The sequence below is a fragment of the Xenopus laevis genome, chromosome 9_10L, assembly GCF_017654675.1.
Source record: "Xenopus laevis strain J_2021 chromosome 9_10L, Xenopus_laevis_v10.1, whole genome shotgun sequence".
Classification (NCBI taxonomy): Eukaryota; Metazoa; Chordata; class Amphibia; order Anura; family Pipidae; genus Xenopus; species Xenopus laevis.
In genome coordinates, this window is record NC_054387.1 from 105803822 (window position 1) to 105820096 (window position 16275).

The window sequence follows — 16275 nt, forward strand, 5'->3', positions numbered from 1 at the left end:
CCTATTCTATGGATAGTGAAAGTGGATGACAATGTCAAACTTCTGTAATGTATTAGCTTCAGTTGGGTTCCCACATTTATACCAGTAACCCTGAGCAATCGATCACTGATTAGCTTTTTTGACAGTGCCAGAAGAGTAAAAATCTACAAGGGTTACTGCATTAATGCAAATTTTAATGCTTAACGACCCAATGGGTATCAAAAGTCAACAAGACTGAGCTCTGACTGATACAACCTCCCTTCATGGGAATAGTTGCTATAGTGCCAAGTCAAATTGACGCCACACATTTTCTGATTATTATCACTAGGTATGAGCAAAATATTTTGCCTTTTTTCTTGCCCACAGACTATAATGGATAATAACAACATTTCCCTTGGTTTAAAACATGTTGAGCGGTTTGGAAAATTGTTGAGCGAAAAAAACGCCCATTGACTTCAATGTGCTTGGCGCCATTTTTTACTGTTTTGTTGGCATTACCACTACCATTTTGTGTATTCTGCGTGCCTTTGCCATTTGCATATTCATTAGAGGGTTGGAAGGGATAATCTTAGGTATTCACCATGTTATTTTTTAATTTAGCTTTTGATATGATGTTTATACAAGTATCAGGAAGAGAACTATGGATAGGCAAATGAGGTAGAATTCTTGAGCACATTATCAGAAGGGCACACTTTGATTAACATGTCACCATTTGACCCTTTCATTAAACATACTGTCAGGCCAATCCTTTATCTGCTTCTGGAGACAGGCACTCACCCTATACGTGAAGGGACCCTTCAGTACAGAAATAATCACACATGTTATATGCTTGAATTGTAGGGGCAACAGGATGCCTTGTGATTACAGCAAATGAGGGGGGTAGAAGGAGAGGGAACTCTGAGCTTTGGCACTGTGTGAATTGTATTATTTATGAACTATTTAACTGTGTTAACTGCAACTCTCCAATTTGGAATTTACTGTTCCTAGAGTCCCATTTATCCTCCTACGTGTACCAACCATGCAGTAGTTTAAATAGCCTACTGAAAGATGATTATGAGATAAGAAGAAGATACAAGATAATGATATTATGACAAAGCTATACCTTGTCTTAGAATACCTCTGTCTGCTTCAAAATAAGTTACATTTTAAAGGCAACTACCTTTAGCATTGAAGAATGTTCATCCTCAGCAACCATTGTACCCTCAACAGCCATGGAAACCTATACTTATTCTGTCCATGTCCTGAGATGTAACCTCTGTATTAAACTAGTGGGAGGCCAATGTCAAAAAAGATCAGGAGTAGAGGTTGCCGGTATTATGAAGCATTTGGGGGATATTGTGGCATCTTAAAAGATCATGTTGTCATTCTTGCTCTGTAGCATTTACCCTTATTTAATAAAATCATAGAAAATGTGGTTCATCTTACCATACAATCTGACATCCCAAGCCTAATTAACAAAGCCTAGTTCTATTTTTTATGAATTCTTGTAAATGTTTTTTATACATTGTTTGAACCCAGGATTTAATAGGCAAGCTAAGGAGTGCAAGATTTATTCTCTCTTAAAATGACACAGAGTCATTAGTGAGTTTTACTAATACAATACTGGTCATGCAATACTAATAGGGAGAACATCTTTTGCAGATACACTCAATACTTATAATATGCCTCACGGCCAAACATACTGCACGTATTCTGCCTTAATTGGTTTGCTTTTCTCTCAATTCTTTTTTCAAGAACCCAATTTGCTTGACTGTTTTGTTTGAAGTTCTGTAGGTCGTTCACTTATTTTGTGTGCAGTGTGTTCTTGCGAGGAGAAACATAGCCGAGATGCTATTAATTTGTTCTCTAGTGATTTCCTCAAAGTATTGAAGGATCAGTGTCAAAGCTCCATCACGTCCCAATGTGGATAAACTGCTTATGCTGGAGGATTAACAAACATACATATTTTAGGTGTTTTGTTATATTTATTGTGCTGACTGTAAATTTAGCTTAAATTGCCTATGCTTATAGTCATTTTTATTCTAAGAGACCCATTGTGTCATGGTAAATAGGTTCAGAAAATGCTGAACCTTTTGTAAATAAATTGACATATTAATAAGAACAAGTCAAAAAGTCTGTGCAGCATCAAGTGAACAGGAAGACCATTAAATCTGTAGGAATGAATACAGTATGAATACATTAGAACCATATTTGAAAGACTTGCTGCTTCCTTTCTAGGTGTCTGGGAAAGTAATTGTGTCATGGGCGTTCCTTGAAAGTCATTTCATTTGCTGGTGCAGTGGCTGAATGTATTTTGGACAATAAGATGGATAACTGGAATGCCTTGCTGGTATTACATCTCTCAAATATAAACAGAAGCAATATTAACTTTTGTGATTAGTACTGTGATTTCATTTCCTCTGTGCTGTTTGATAGCATTGTGTGAGCTCTGATGGATTAATCAATCTTTTGCATTTAACAGAAAGCTTTCTCAGCTAGGCTCTCTGATGGTATCACAGTCCCCAAGCTTTTGAGAGCTCAAAGAGATCAACTGAACTTTGATACAATGGTAAATAGATATCACAGTTTAATTGATCTGCTGAGAAGCTATATATTTATACAGTATTTACAGGAATGGTATCTGTTATCCGGAAACCCATTATCCAGAAAGTTTGAATTACTGAAAGGCCATCTCCCATAGACTCCACTTATCCAAATAATCCAAATTTTTTAAAACATTTCCTTTTTCTCTGTATTTGATGCAAACTAAGATATCATATATTTCATCCTTATTGGAAGCCAAACCAGCCTATTGGGTTTATTTAATGTTCACATGATTTTCTAGTAGACTTAAGGTATGAAGATCCAAATTATGGAAAGAAATGTTATCTGAAAAACCCCAGGTCTGGAGCATTCTGGATAACAAGTGCCATTCCTGTATAGGATCTATTATCCAGCAAGGGACTCTTTCTCTAATTGAGAACACAATACTTTGTCTATTAAAAATATTAAAACATTAAATTAACCCAGTAGGATTGTTTTGCCACCAATATGGATTCATACAGCTTATCTACCATCAAGTACAAGGTACTGGTACAAGGTACTGTTTTATTATTATTATTATTATTATTATTATTATTATTATTATTATAGAGAGAAAGAAAATCATTTTTAAAAATTTAATTATTTGCTTAAAAGGACTCTATGGGAGATGGATTCCCATAATTCTGAGCTTTCTGTAGAACGGAGTTTCAGATAAGCGATCTCATAATATTTTTCAGCAGCTCACTGAAAGTCACTGGAGTGACTGGATGTCTAACATAACAGAACCCAACTATTTGCAGCTCTCTAACTCTGAGTTAGTCAGCGTATTTAAGGGAGGCCACATGGGACATACTGTTCAGTGAGTTTGCAATTGATCCTTAGCATTCAGCTCAGATTTAAAAGCAAACAGTTATGACCCATATGCCCCCCCTCAAGTCACTGATTGGTTACTGCCTGGTAACCAATCTGTGGAAACCAAGAGAGCTGAAAAGCAGGAAGTAGTGTTCTGGCTATTATGTTACCAGTCACTCCAAGCTTTATACATTACATTTCTGGCTAACTAACTATATTACTAATTATACATTTTTTATTAAATCAAAACATGCAAAGTACATACAAATGCCATAACTGTGAACGTAGTCATAGGCTTGGTCATTTTTACCCATGAGCCACAAATATAAAAAAAGTTGAAGAGCAACATAAGCATTCAAATAGTGCTTGGAGATGCCAAATATGAACTGTAATGAACTATTTGGTAGCCCCTATATAGACTGCCAACTTACAAGAGGCAGTACACACGGTTTTTATGCAACTAAAACTTGCCTTTAAGCAAGGAATTCAAAAATAAGCACCTGATTTGAGACCACTGGGAGTAACATCCAAGAAGTTGGTGGGAAACAAGTTGCTCATGAGCCAAGTTTTCTATAATTGGAAATACTATGTTTTGATGAAGTCTTTAGAATTATTTTTTTTAATCCCTCCCAGACTTTTAACAACTATCATCTCTTCTGTTATTGTGATTCTCAGTTCTCAGAATCCAGAGTACTGGGCTAATTTGCTTAAATTTCTCTGTTTCAGCTTTTGTATACAGGTAAAGGATCTATTATCCAGCATGCTTGGGACCTGGGTTTTCCGAATAAGGGTTCTTTCTGTAATTTGGATATCCATACTTTAAGTCTACAAAAAAATCTTTTAAACATTAAATAAACCCGATATTATTGTTTTGTATGTTCAAATCGAGCTAAATGCAGTCAAATTGATTGGGAGGCGTTTCATAATACAGATGGACAATGATCCAAAACATACAGCCAAAGCAACCCAGTAGTTTATTAAATCAAAGAAGTGGAATATTCTTGAATGGCCAAGTCAGTGACCTGATCTGAACCCAATTGAAAATGCATTTCACTTGTTGAAGACTAAACTTCGGACAGAAAGACCCACAAACAAACAGCAACTGAAAGCCGCTGCAGTAAAGGCCTGGCAGAGCATTAAAAAGGAGGAAACCCATGAGTTCAAGACTTCAGGCTGTCATTGCCAGCAAAGTGTTCTCAACCAAGTATTAGAAATTCTCACTCATGAAAACCTATACATTATTGCTGAGATACTCCTTTCATTCTCTCATTTTCACCAAAGTTATGCTGTAAATTCTACAAGACAGAATATGGTACAGGGCAGCCCTCTGCAAAATCAAATAATGCCTGCTGATCTATACCTGTTTTCCAAAGAATAGTACCTGCTTCCTCTTACTCATATATGCTAAAATCAAAGGTTGCTGTTTAAGGTTACTAGCATCTTTATTTACTGCAAATGGCGCAGTAAAAAAGCTTCCTCCAGTTACTTGAGGCATATTGAATTTCTACAAAGTAAACCTGTCACTGTAGGTTTAGCAAGTTCTAGTTTAGAGCTTCTCAAAGATGGATGCCTAATAGTAGAGCTCAGCAAAATTCAGCTGAAACTGTCCCTGTTACACTTGATTGGGCTTAACGTGGGATTAGAAGAACCGTTGATGGATATTTTACATTATATGGACAGGAAATGTATCAGTGGGAAGAAATATTGTTCAAAATATGCATTGCTTCAAATGTAACTTGAAACCTACAGTACAGTATGCCCTGGCAATTGACTGATACACAGTAATGGTCTATATTATGTAACTGTTAATGGTAAAAGAAGAAAGGGCATTGTACAGTACTGAGTCAAAGGGTACAGAACTGCCACTAAAAACAGGTGAAACAAAAAATGATAGTGGTCAAAAAAGAAAGAATGATTACATAATCAAACTGCAAATCCAGTCCAACCACAAAATGTTTTTAGGTATATCAATCATAAAACATGGAAGTTGAGAATGCTGCTACATTTCAATGAGATGGGGAACACTGAGAATGTAATTTTATAGATATAATAAATATAAATTCTCTTCAATGTACACAACAGAGCCTCACGTTCAGAGCCCTTAACACACTTTATCTAGGACTTCATTGTTTTATCTTTTTATTTTCTTAATAAACGATATGAATAATATGTTCTTAGTTTACTGTCTGTCTTCAGTTAGTTTTGTATGTTTGATGTTTTGGGGGGTTATTTTAAGTTTTGTTTTAAAAAATCCCATTTAATATAAAAATTCTGGATTATGGGATATTTTGAACACTGGTCTGTGCAGGGCCTCTTTTAGGTCTCTTCGCAGAGGGATCTTGCAAAGTTGGCATTAACTGACATATGGTCAAGAAAATATACAACTGGAAGTAGAGTGATGGTCTGGATCAATAGGTTGGAAAAAGCATTACCCATGCTGTGCCGGTATGTTCTTTTTCCTCTATCACCGCGCACCTGGGATTCACGTTTATTTGGACGGCCAGGGTGTGCGAGGGTAATTCTTCCCTGCTCCACTGGATCAATAGGTTGCCAGTGGTTACATAAATAGGAAAAGTTTTAAGGATGGAGTTGTTTAGTTATGTTTACAAATCAAAAATATGTACCTGCAGAAATTGTTTGCTTGTTTGAGTTGTGAATGATGATGCTCCACCAGAAGACTGGTCCAAATTGGTCCAAACAATATGAATAAACATAAATTTGCAGGGCAACAAGGTTCTTTGTGCAGAATAACATTGATCAATATGTTTTATACTTTTTTTTAAGTTTTATACTTAAATAGACTGAATGTCTAAATAATACATTGTCACTTTCATGTAGGGTTACCTTATAGCAGGATAAGTTCACTTCTTGGTCAGACACAGAAGGGTTTTTTTCCCTAAAACATTCTGGATAGCAGTGATCTTTAAACTGTGACCCTGCAACCAAAGGAATAAAATGTACTCTCTTTAGGATGATGATAGTTGATGACATGCTTAAATAGTATATTGGTAAACCTTAGTAATGGAGAAGACCTCTCAGTAAAAATATGACTGCTGTTGGGGTGCCTCCAGAACTAGGGGATGTAACTACACATAATAAATCAAATGTAATTTAATCATGTGTTATAAAAACTATGACTACATCGACAAAATTAGCCCATATTCCATGAAGTGTATGCAAATCTAAAATATTCATCCAGTGTGCAGCCAATGATAAATTGTCTACATTTAAGAACAGTTCATCACCACATCCCCTCCCCACACACAAACACACAACCCTGTGGCAGATTAATGACCCCATTACGTATGCTGTTTGTACGCCAAGAGATAAAAGGTCACAGCTATTAAAGAACTTATACCACTAAAATTGCAGTCAAACACCAAGTCGATTTGTTCCATCTCTGCTTTTTTTTTTTTTTTTTTTGGTGATTTTGTTTGTTGAATATTGTGTACTTTGAAAGTTCGCAATCCATATCTTTGTGAAATGTAAGATATATATATATATTAATGCATGACTGTGATTTAAGCACAAATTGTCTGGAAATGTCTGTGCCATTCATACTGTGTTTTGTGTTACAGTCCAATCTATATAAATAGAAATATTATTTTGTACCTAAAAGTACGTTACTTTTTATCGTGTTTTATAGCATTAATATAATATGCTACAGAGCAGGCCATGAAGTGTTCAGACCAGCGTACCCAGAATACCGTTTATCAATTTTCCGCGTCTTTAATAGTCGCCATAAAGCAAAAAAAAGCAGACTGTTAATGCCTCCCATTTCCTGCGCTAGCCAGTTACATTTCTTATACACTGTATGGATCATGTTCAAGTTATATAAGCCTCCCGCATTTCATTTGCAAATAATTTCCCCTGGGGTTATTTAGGAACTCTGTTTGTGATGGTGAATAAGTGTTAGAGATCTAAAAGTCCCATTTTGGACTAATAAAATACTTACAGGCTGTTTGCAACCGTATAAATTTAAGGCACCGCGCTGAACAATAAAGCTGAGATTTTGTTACTCTTTTCGTTTTCCTACTTAATGGTTTTAGAGAATATGTTAAGCCATGGGGGTGAAAGAGAGGAGCAGTTTAAGCATGTATTTCAAGATTTTTAATACAGATGTTTTAAACGACAGCACCAGACACGCCTTAAGAACTGCCTTATATTATATAAAAAAAACTGTAAACAGGGAAAGTTGATAGTGAGGCTATATAACTATATTAATTTAAAGCAATCACATTGGGGCAAATCAAAAGTGCAAAAAAAAGTAGTGCAATCCACAATGCAGAGTTTTCCCCAGAATTCCATTGCTTTTGTTCTAAGTGACCTCAAAAATATATTCCAGCTTTTAGGGAGCAACCACAGAAAGAATACAGATGCAAAACCTATGTACTTATGTAACTGAAAATACTGCACAGCTTGAACACCATCATTATGGGGGTCATGTAGGCTAGGCATGAAGATTTTGCACAATTAGGTGGTGAAAATGTTGATGCTGTTCTTCTAGGACTAGGTCAATGGCAGGGCTAAAGTACTGGTTTGCTTGTATTTTCTAGAATTCCACCTTACTATAACTCATAGGCACAATGGAAGCGTGACTCTAGGTGCTTTGTGGACCCACATTCTGTGCCTCTAACCAACAAATCAAATTATTTCTAGTCAATGGCAGGTGTAAAGTACTAGGTTCCCTTATGTCCTCTAGAATTGCACCTTACCATAATTCATGAAACAAAAGGAAATATTGATTCCAAGTACTATGTGAACCCACCTTCTGAGCCAACAAATAATATTCTTCCTGGTCAATGGCAAGTGTAAAGTACTAGGTTCCCTTGTGTCTTCTAGAATTGCTACGCAATATGTTGGCGCTATATAAATACATGTTAATAATAATTGCACTTTACCATAATTCATGAAACAAATGAAGCATTGACTCTAGGTCCTACTCTAGGTACTACTAGAACCCACTCTCTGTTCCATGAGTGTGCCAATGAATTGTAAATAAGGCCCTAAATGTTTTCCTTGAAACTGACCATATCAAATACAATGACAAGCTGGTAGGCCTATAATTTACCCAATAGCCCTATCATATATATTGTCTATACTGTATATATCTGCTTTACCCAAAATGAATATAAAATGTGCATGCATATAAACGGAAAGACAGATATATCTGCATTATCCAAGCTAGGATGTTCGTGTTAGAATTACATTAATCTAGCTAATGGATATAATCATTGGCTTTAGCTGAAGTTGCTGAGTCAGTACTGGACATTTGTTCATTTTGAAGATAAAACCTCAGCAATTGCTTCCTTATCCCAGGAGAATTTAAGTGGTTATTTCACAGATTTACAATCTCCATTGCACACTTTGGCTAAAATAAATGTTGTTCTTGTATTAAGAAACATACTGCAGAATTCACCAAGGAAGGGACTAAAACTTTAGCTGCAAGTGCTTGTCTGGGGCCTGGGCATTTCTAAATGGAAATTAACTCCTGAAAATAGAAATGCTATATTTTTTAAAGAAATTTCAAGCAGAATGACATATTACTATTGCTACTGTTTTTAGGATTTGAGTCCATCAAGTTCACATAATCCTTTGGCACTGCTGAACATTAACAAGGCACAATTTCTAGCTGTAGCTTTGCTCCATTTGTCCCTGGAAAGCCAACTTGGTCATTTTTAATCAGATTGCAAACAGCATTATCCAACAAACTAACTCTGCCAAACAACATCCAACTAAGGGGCAGAATTATTAGTAACTTTTACATTTGTGTTTTGCTGTGATTCACTTAAATCATGGCAAAAATTCGGACAAATTAATAAATCTGTCTCTTTGGGGTTATGAAAGGTCTACAATTCTGTGCAAATTCTTTCCTATTGTGATATACTGTGATTGTTTGCCCATTCTGTTGGAACATTTAAAAAGTTACATAGTTATATCTATCTATATATATATATATATATATATATATATATATATATATATATATATATATTTCCAAATGAGTGTCCGCACTCCAAGGCAGATAGCTTCAACAAAGGGAGGGGTGCACGGTAATTATGTATACACCAATTATTCTCAGACCAGCACTCCCTGTTATAAAAGTCAATTATTTTATTGAAACTTCGGGCATAGATACGATGTAACAATAAAATAATTGACTTTTATAACAGGGAGTGCTGGTCTGAGAATATATAAAATATAATATATATAAATATATATAGTTAAACTGGATGGTATTTTTTTAACCTTAAAGGTTAAAGGGGTGTATTTTTTACTTCTAAATTACACTGTTTACACTGCAAATAATTCATTCTACCATCTGCAATATTATTCCCTAACCAACAAGTGTATTTTTTAGCTGTAATATTGGTGTATAGGCAGCCACCTCAGGTCATTTTGTCTGGTCCTGTGCTTTCAGAAAGCCAGCACTTCACAATAGAACTGCTTTCATATAAGTTATTGTTTATCCTACTGAGTGTAGCTGGAGGAGTTGCAGTGGAACTTTTATGATTGAGTGCTGTTCTTATATCTATCAGAGAGCTGTTATTTGATTACCTTCCCATTGTTCAGCTTATGTGCTGCTGTGAGGACTGTGAGGTTTTGCTTCCTCTGTAGTTAAGCCCTTGAGTTCAGTACACCACTGCTCCCATAAAGCTGAATCTGTACACCTCTTTTCTATATTAACTAATAAGAATACATCTATTGATAATCACCTAACCTGCGATTACCCCAGTGAGCGTTTTGCCAGCTACAGATGGAGCCAGTATCAGACAGGGCCATTGTGATACGAAGAAAACTCCCAGTGGACCTAGATGGCAGTGAACCCTTCTGCTCCTAACCATTGGTCCTGTTCTGTGAACATTGCTCATTTCTGTATGAAAACAAAGAGGCATACATTATAGTATGTGATGATAAGAGACTAGGAGAATAAATAGGTTGAGTGAGGATAGGAGTACAAATAGTTTGCAAAGTGGTCCTATGGTCTAAGGTTTTATGGTGGACCCCTGGAATTCCAGTCTAACACATAGACAGCAATGTTCTACCAAACAAGAAGGGCCACTATCCCAAAAGAACAGTATAAAAAGATGAATAGGATTGATTACCCACAGCCCAACATTGTGTTAGACGTTTAAGCTTGGCTTGTTGATTTTTTTGAACATGTTTCCTAATTAGTGATGATCATCATACACTAATTAAAGAGTTCCTGGAAGGTCTGTTACTCTAACAAAGCATTGTTTGTTATGTTCTCACAGACTTGAGAGAATATTCTTTTTGATTTATGGCCCATGTTGAAGCAGTTTGAACACAAAGATGCCATGTGTGTTGTGCTACATCTTGCAAATGTGGGTGGAGAGATTCAGACATGTCTAATTAATTCTTAATTAACACAAAATAAGGCACCAACCAAGGAAAAAACACAAACACATCACAATAATCAGCATGGAACGTTGTGTTAAAATATAGACACTAGAAAATGGAATAATGCATACATCTATGGAGGAATAAGAAATGTCACAAGTAGGTTCAGTATCCATTTATGAGTATCCAAGAACTACTGAATCACTATTCATGTTCTCGTGCTCATGAATAGCATATGTTTCGAAAATAGAAGTTTCTTTGGCAACTTTGGCAATCAAGAATAAAATGCACTGGTTAGTTTACAAGATCAGGCCAAGCATCACCTTCTAACAGTTAGACTACTTGGCCAAGATGGGGCTACTGGGGAAATAAACCTGTTAAATTGCAGTTTTCTTTCATTATACAAAAAATAACTTCCCATTTGATGCTCACTCTAATGCTGAAGGGCATTTTATTAATAGTACTGTATATTATGCAAATACAGAACACATTTATGATTAATCCACAGCAAGACACTTATAAGAACTATGGTTAAATTGCATTACTACCTTATAAGGGTCATTTTAAAGCAAACTTTTCTCCAGCATTACTTAATTTATCCCTAGAAAATACAGTATCCACAGTTAAATTAGATATTGTGGACTCTAATTCTAAACTGCAAAAACATGACCAATTTTGCATTAAACAAAGCCCCAAGGAGACAATTAAACAATCCTCCTTAGAGTCAAGCAGTACATTTACTGAAAGTGTTTTCTAAAACTGTTACTTTTAGGGGCTGATTCACTAAGCTCGAGTGAAGGATTCGAATGAAAAATACTTCGAATTTCGAAGTATTTTTTGGGTACTTCGACCATCGAATTGGTTAAATTCGTTCGAATTCGAACGAAAAATCGTTCGACTATTCGACCATTCGATAGTCGAAGTACTTCCCCTTTAAAAAAAACTTCGACCCCCTACTTCGGCAGCTAAAAGCTACCGAAGTCAATGTTAGCCTATGGGGAAGGTCCCCATAGGCTTGCCTGTGATTTTTTGATCGAAGGATTTTCCTTCGATCGTTGGATTAAAATCCTTCGAATCGTTCGATTCGAAGGATTTAATCGTTCGATCGAACGGAAAATCCTTCGATCGATCGATCGCAGGATTAGCGCTAAATCCTTCGACTTCGATATTCGAAGTCGAAGGATTTCAATCCGAGGGTCGAATTTCGAAGTATTTTTAACTTCGAAATTCGACCCTTAGTGAATCGGCCCCTTAGTCTTATGTTCTTTGTTTAACTGAAAGTGGTGTATCATTAAAACTGAGCTTTCTTACCTGTTGTTCTATTAATATGTTCTGTCTGGTTGTTTGATCTGTCCCTTCTCTTCTTTTTTTAAAAGATTGTATAACCATTTTTGTAGCAAAAAAAGATTTTGTGTAAAACTCTTTCAGCTCTTTTTCAAATATAAAAGCCATTAAACAGGGAGAGTGCTGTATTGCTTTTATTAGTGCGACTCCAAGACCAAGTTTATTAGTGATATCCAATTCTTTTTAATTGGCAATGATGACATGAATGGTGGTTTGATTTGGAGTTTAGAAAGTGGTGTAACTAGGTATTACTGGGTCCCACAGCAAATACATTTAAGGGCCCCCAACATATCCAGAAGTCAACCTGTTTTACCAATATATGGATAGCCTTTATATAAATGTAGAAAAAGGTAACTGCTCCGACTCACCAGCATTTTGGAATTAGAATAATAAAAAGTTTTGATTTCAAAAAGCAGTCTGGTGTGCGGAACTCAATCTTCTTCTTCTCTCCTTTTACATAAATGTACACAAAACAAGCACAGTGTTATGCATTAAAGGAGAAGGAAAGTCTTTTTGCACTTGGGGGTGCCAAAATTTAGGCACCCCCCAAGTGATTATATTGACTTACCTGAAACCCCGGGCCGGTGCTCCTGTCAGCAGAAAACTGCACCGGCCCAGGGTTATTCCAGCGAGCACCACAAAGCAATCCTCTTCTGGCTTCTTCTTTCTTCAAATTTCCAGAGGCAGATGCATGCGCAGTAGAGCGAAATAGCCGACTTTTTAGTTAAAGTGCGGCCTTTTGCTGTACTGCACATGCACAGCTGCGTGAAGAAAGAGGAAGACGAAGAGAATTGCTCAGTTGTGCTCACTGTAAGAACCCTGGGCCGGTGCAGTTTTCTGCTGATAGGAGCACTGGCCCGGGGTTTCAGGTAAGTCAATACAATAACTTGGGGGTGGCTAACATTTGGCACCCCCAAGTGTAAGGCCATCTCTTATAGACTTAATTATAAAAACATTATTTTTTTTTCTTTTTTGTTCCTAACTAAGACATAATTAATCCTTATTGAAGACAAAACAATCTTATTAGGTTTACAGTATATAATGCTTCAAGGGGAACCCCTATCAAAGGGGCGGTTCGGGGTAACAGTCATTTTTAAAAAAATATTTGGAGCATTCTGGATAACAGGTCCCATACCTGGTGTTTTTTTTGGTGATTGTCATAATTGTTCAGGCCCTTGGGAGAGGGGTGAGGCTCCTGGAACTAGAGCAGAAGTAATAGGGCCTGGGACACTGACCTTGATTGCTCCTGGATCCAGAATGAAGCAATAGGGGCCAGAACTGGCTTTTATATACAAATCTTTAGACATGTCCATGCATTAAAATATTGAAGAGTGCTTTATTTACTTTAAAGGGCATGTAAAGTCTAAAATAGAATAAGGCTAGAAATGCTGTATTTTGTATACTAACTATAAACATTAACTTACTGCACCACAAGCCTAATCAAACAAATGATTTATGCTTTCAAAGTTGGCTACAGGGGGTCACCATCTTGTAACTTTGTTCAACATCTTTGCAAGACCAAGACTGTGCACATGCTCAGTGTGGTCTGGGCTGCTTAGGGATCGTCATTAACAAAGCTGCTTGAGTTCTGCATGGCTGGGAACTAAGGCGGGGCTCCCCTGCTGTTCATAAGTATGATTGTTTCCCTGCTCAGCAGTTAGGGACCATCTGACAATTCCTATCCACAGCAGTAAATGAAGGGAGAATTTCACTCCATACAGTCAGGTTTCTTATAAAAACTGTACACATTTTTAAATTAAAGTATATTGGAGACAGGTTTCTTTTTCATTAAAGAAAGTAAAAATGGGATTTTATTTGTTTGCCTTTACATGCCCTTTAATGATTGCAATGGCTGTAAGCACTTAATTAATGTCACAATCATATTCTCTAATGATTATCGGAACTTGCCACACACACACACAGTACAGTAATGTTGGAAGTGGAGTGAGAAAACAAATTTCCATTTACTGCTTTTAACACAAATCCAGGATAGAATTAAATAAACAAAAAACTTTTCTCCCCCAGTATCACCTGCACCTGCAGCGGAATAAAACTATTTCTGTCAAGTTCTGAAAACATTTCCATAAATTTCCATTCATTTAGAACTATACCTTCGCAAATCAAGAGTGACATGCTTTTATTATCAATCCTGCCTCTAATTGCAGTGGCAGAAATGTTACAAGAATGATGGCATTAATTAAATGCTTCCAGCCACTGTGATCATTAAAAGAAATAAAGCATTCTCTCGTATTTTATTCGTGATACTATACAGATTCCTGTCACAAGCATCTCATACATAATTGCACCGTAGGACAAAAGAAATCATGTTCTCAAATGGAAAATAATTATCATGGAAATAGCAATATTTGGTACAGTTGAATATAAATACAGTTCTTTGTTTTTTTTTTTTTGTTATTAGATATGAAGACCCGCTTTTTACATACCGTAGCTGAGTGCCTTCTCCAGGCTGACCTGCGGAATGTTTACTTTTGATAGTTAGTTCTTTGAAGCTATGAATAATTTCATATTCATTAAATGAAATATTTATTCATAGCGTAGTGCAAGGATATGCCGAGTTCAAAAGAGGCTATTATTCTCTGGTAATGAAATAATGTCAGAGAGCACAAATAGCCAGCGTTTTCCAAAACCCAACCAGGTGCATGCAATTAGCTGAACAATACTCAACGCGCTTCGACATGGGTATGCGTGAAAGTCTATTAGAAGGTTACAAATGTTGGGAGAATCTGCGAGCAAAGTCCTTTAAATGTCCCTGGCTAAGTATTAATGCAATGTATGAGCGTGTCCGGATGAATGCTCATTTCAGAACTCTGAAAATCCTTGAACTTTCACATGGGTCTGTCGCTTGATAATGTTATTTAAAGGATAACTAAAGCTTAACCAAAGAAATGTTGTACATAATGTTTGGGGTTCCTGTACCAGCCCAAGGCAGCCACAGCCCTTTAGCAGTAAAGATCTGTGTCTATAAAGATGCCCCAGTAGCTCCTCATCTTCTTTTCTGCTGATTCACTGCACATGCTCTGTGCTGCTGTCACTTACTGAGCTTAGGGACCCACTCACAATATACAGTACACATAGAATAGAAATGTCACAATATAAGGCTGAATAGTAATTAATACAGATAATTACTACATGGCAGCTGAGAAACCAGAGCAACTAGCATCAGAATTTAATAATCAGCCCTGTAGCATCAGCTTATATTACAGACCAACCTCACGTTTGATAATTAGTGACGACCCCTAAGCTTAGCTTCTCAACAGCTGCTCAGAGCCCACTGAGCATGTGAGTGTCACAGACACTTTCCAAGATGGTGACCCCCTGTGACAAGTTTGAAGTCCTGGATCATTGCTGCTATTGACAAGCTGAAACTGTAGGCTGGTGCAATAAGTTCAGTATATAAAATATGGCATTTTTAGCCACATCATTTTTAGGATTGCATCCTACAGTATCAAGTTGTGATTTATGTTATGGAACAAGATATATTGCGTAGCTACAGGTCCGTATGTTAAATGCTCACAAGAAACAGTTTAATCAATGGATTTACAAGGTGGTCTGCATTCCATGAATGGACTTTCTTAACATAAGAATAGTATCAAGCTACAGGTATGGGACCGATTATTGTCTGGAAACCCATTATCCAGAAAGCTCAGAATTACGGTAAGGCCATCTCCCATAGACTCCATTTTATCCAAATAATAAGTTTCGCCAGCGCTCCGCAAATTCACTAAAATCCGAAGTTGCGCTCAGGGGAAGCGTAAGGTTGCGAAGTTGCGCTAGCGTTGATTCGCTATGTAAAGCGAAGTTACGCTAGCGAAGGCTAATTTGCATACGGCGCCAAATTCAAATTTCAATGGAGGAATACGTATCAGTACTACAAATGCCTAGAAAACCTTCAAATCAGCAAATAGAATTTTTATTTTGCCCTACACTTGTGCCCACTGCCTAGGTAAGTTGCCATGAGTCAGGAAATGTAGGGGGGAAGGAGGGGAGCCCCAAAAATTTTTTTTGATCTTTTTCAGCCTATCAGCCATAATGTAGAAAACACGCCAGCGTTTTTTGGGACTTAGAAAAAATTTTCACTTTTTTTGAAACAATCCCTATCTACTCTATTGCGCTTCGCCAGGTCTGAGGTGGCGAAGGAAGTCTAGCGTAAAAGGTAGCGTTCAGTACACTGCGCAAGTTAGTGAATTTGCGTAG

General features: G+C 36.7%; 1 protein-coding gene across 3 annotated transcripts in view; it reads right to left on the bottom strand.

Annotated features, from left to right (window-relative positions):
* Positions 1–16275, bottom strand: part of elfn1.L (extracellular leucine-rich repeat and fibronectin type III domain containing 1 L homeolog) — a 358432-nt gene that overhangs the window by 99349 nt on the left and 242808 nt on the right. The window contains exon 4 of one of the 3 annotated variants that reach the window (XM_041576038.1): positions 6199–6290. The exons of the other annotated variants lie outside the window; for them this stretch is intronic. The gene's annotated coding sequence lies outside the window, so the exon portion shown is untranslated. The remainder of the gene's footprint in view (positions 1–6198; positions 6291–16275) is intronic. 3 annotated transcript variants of the gene reach the window in all.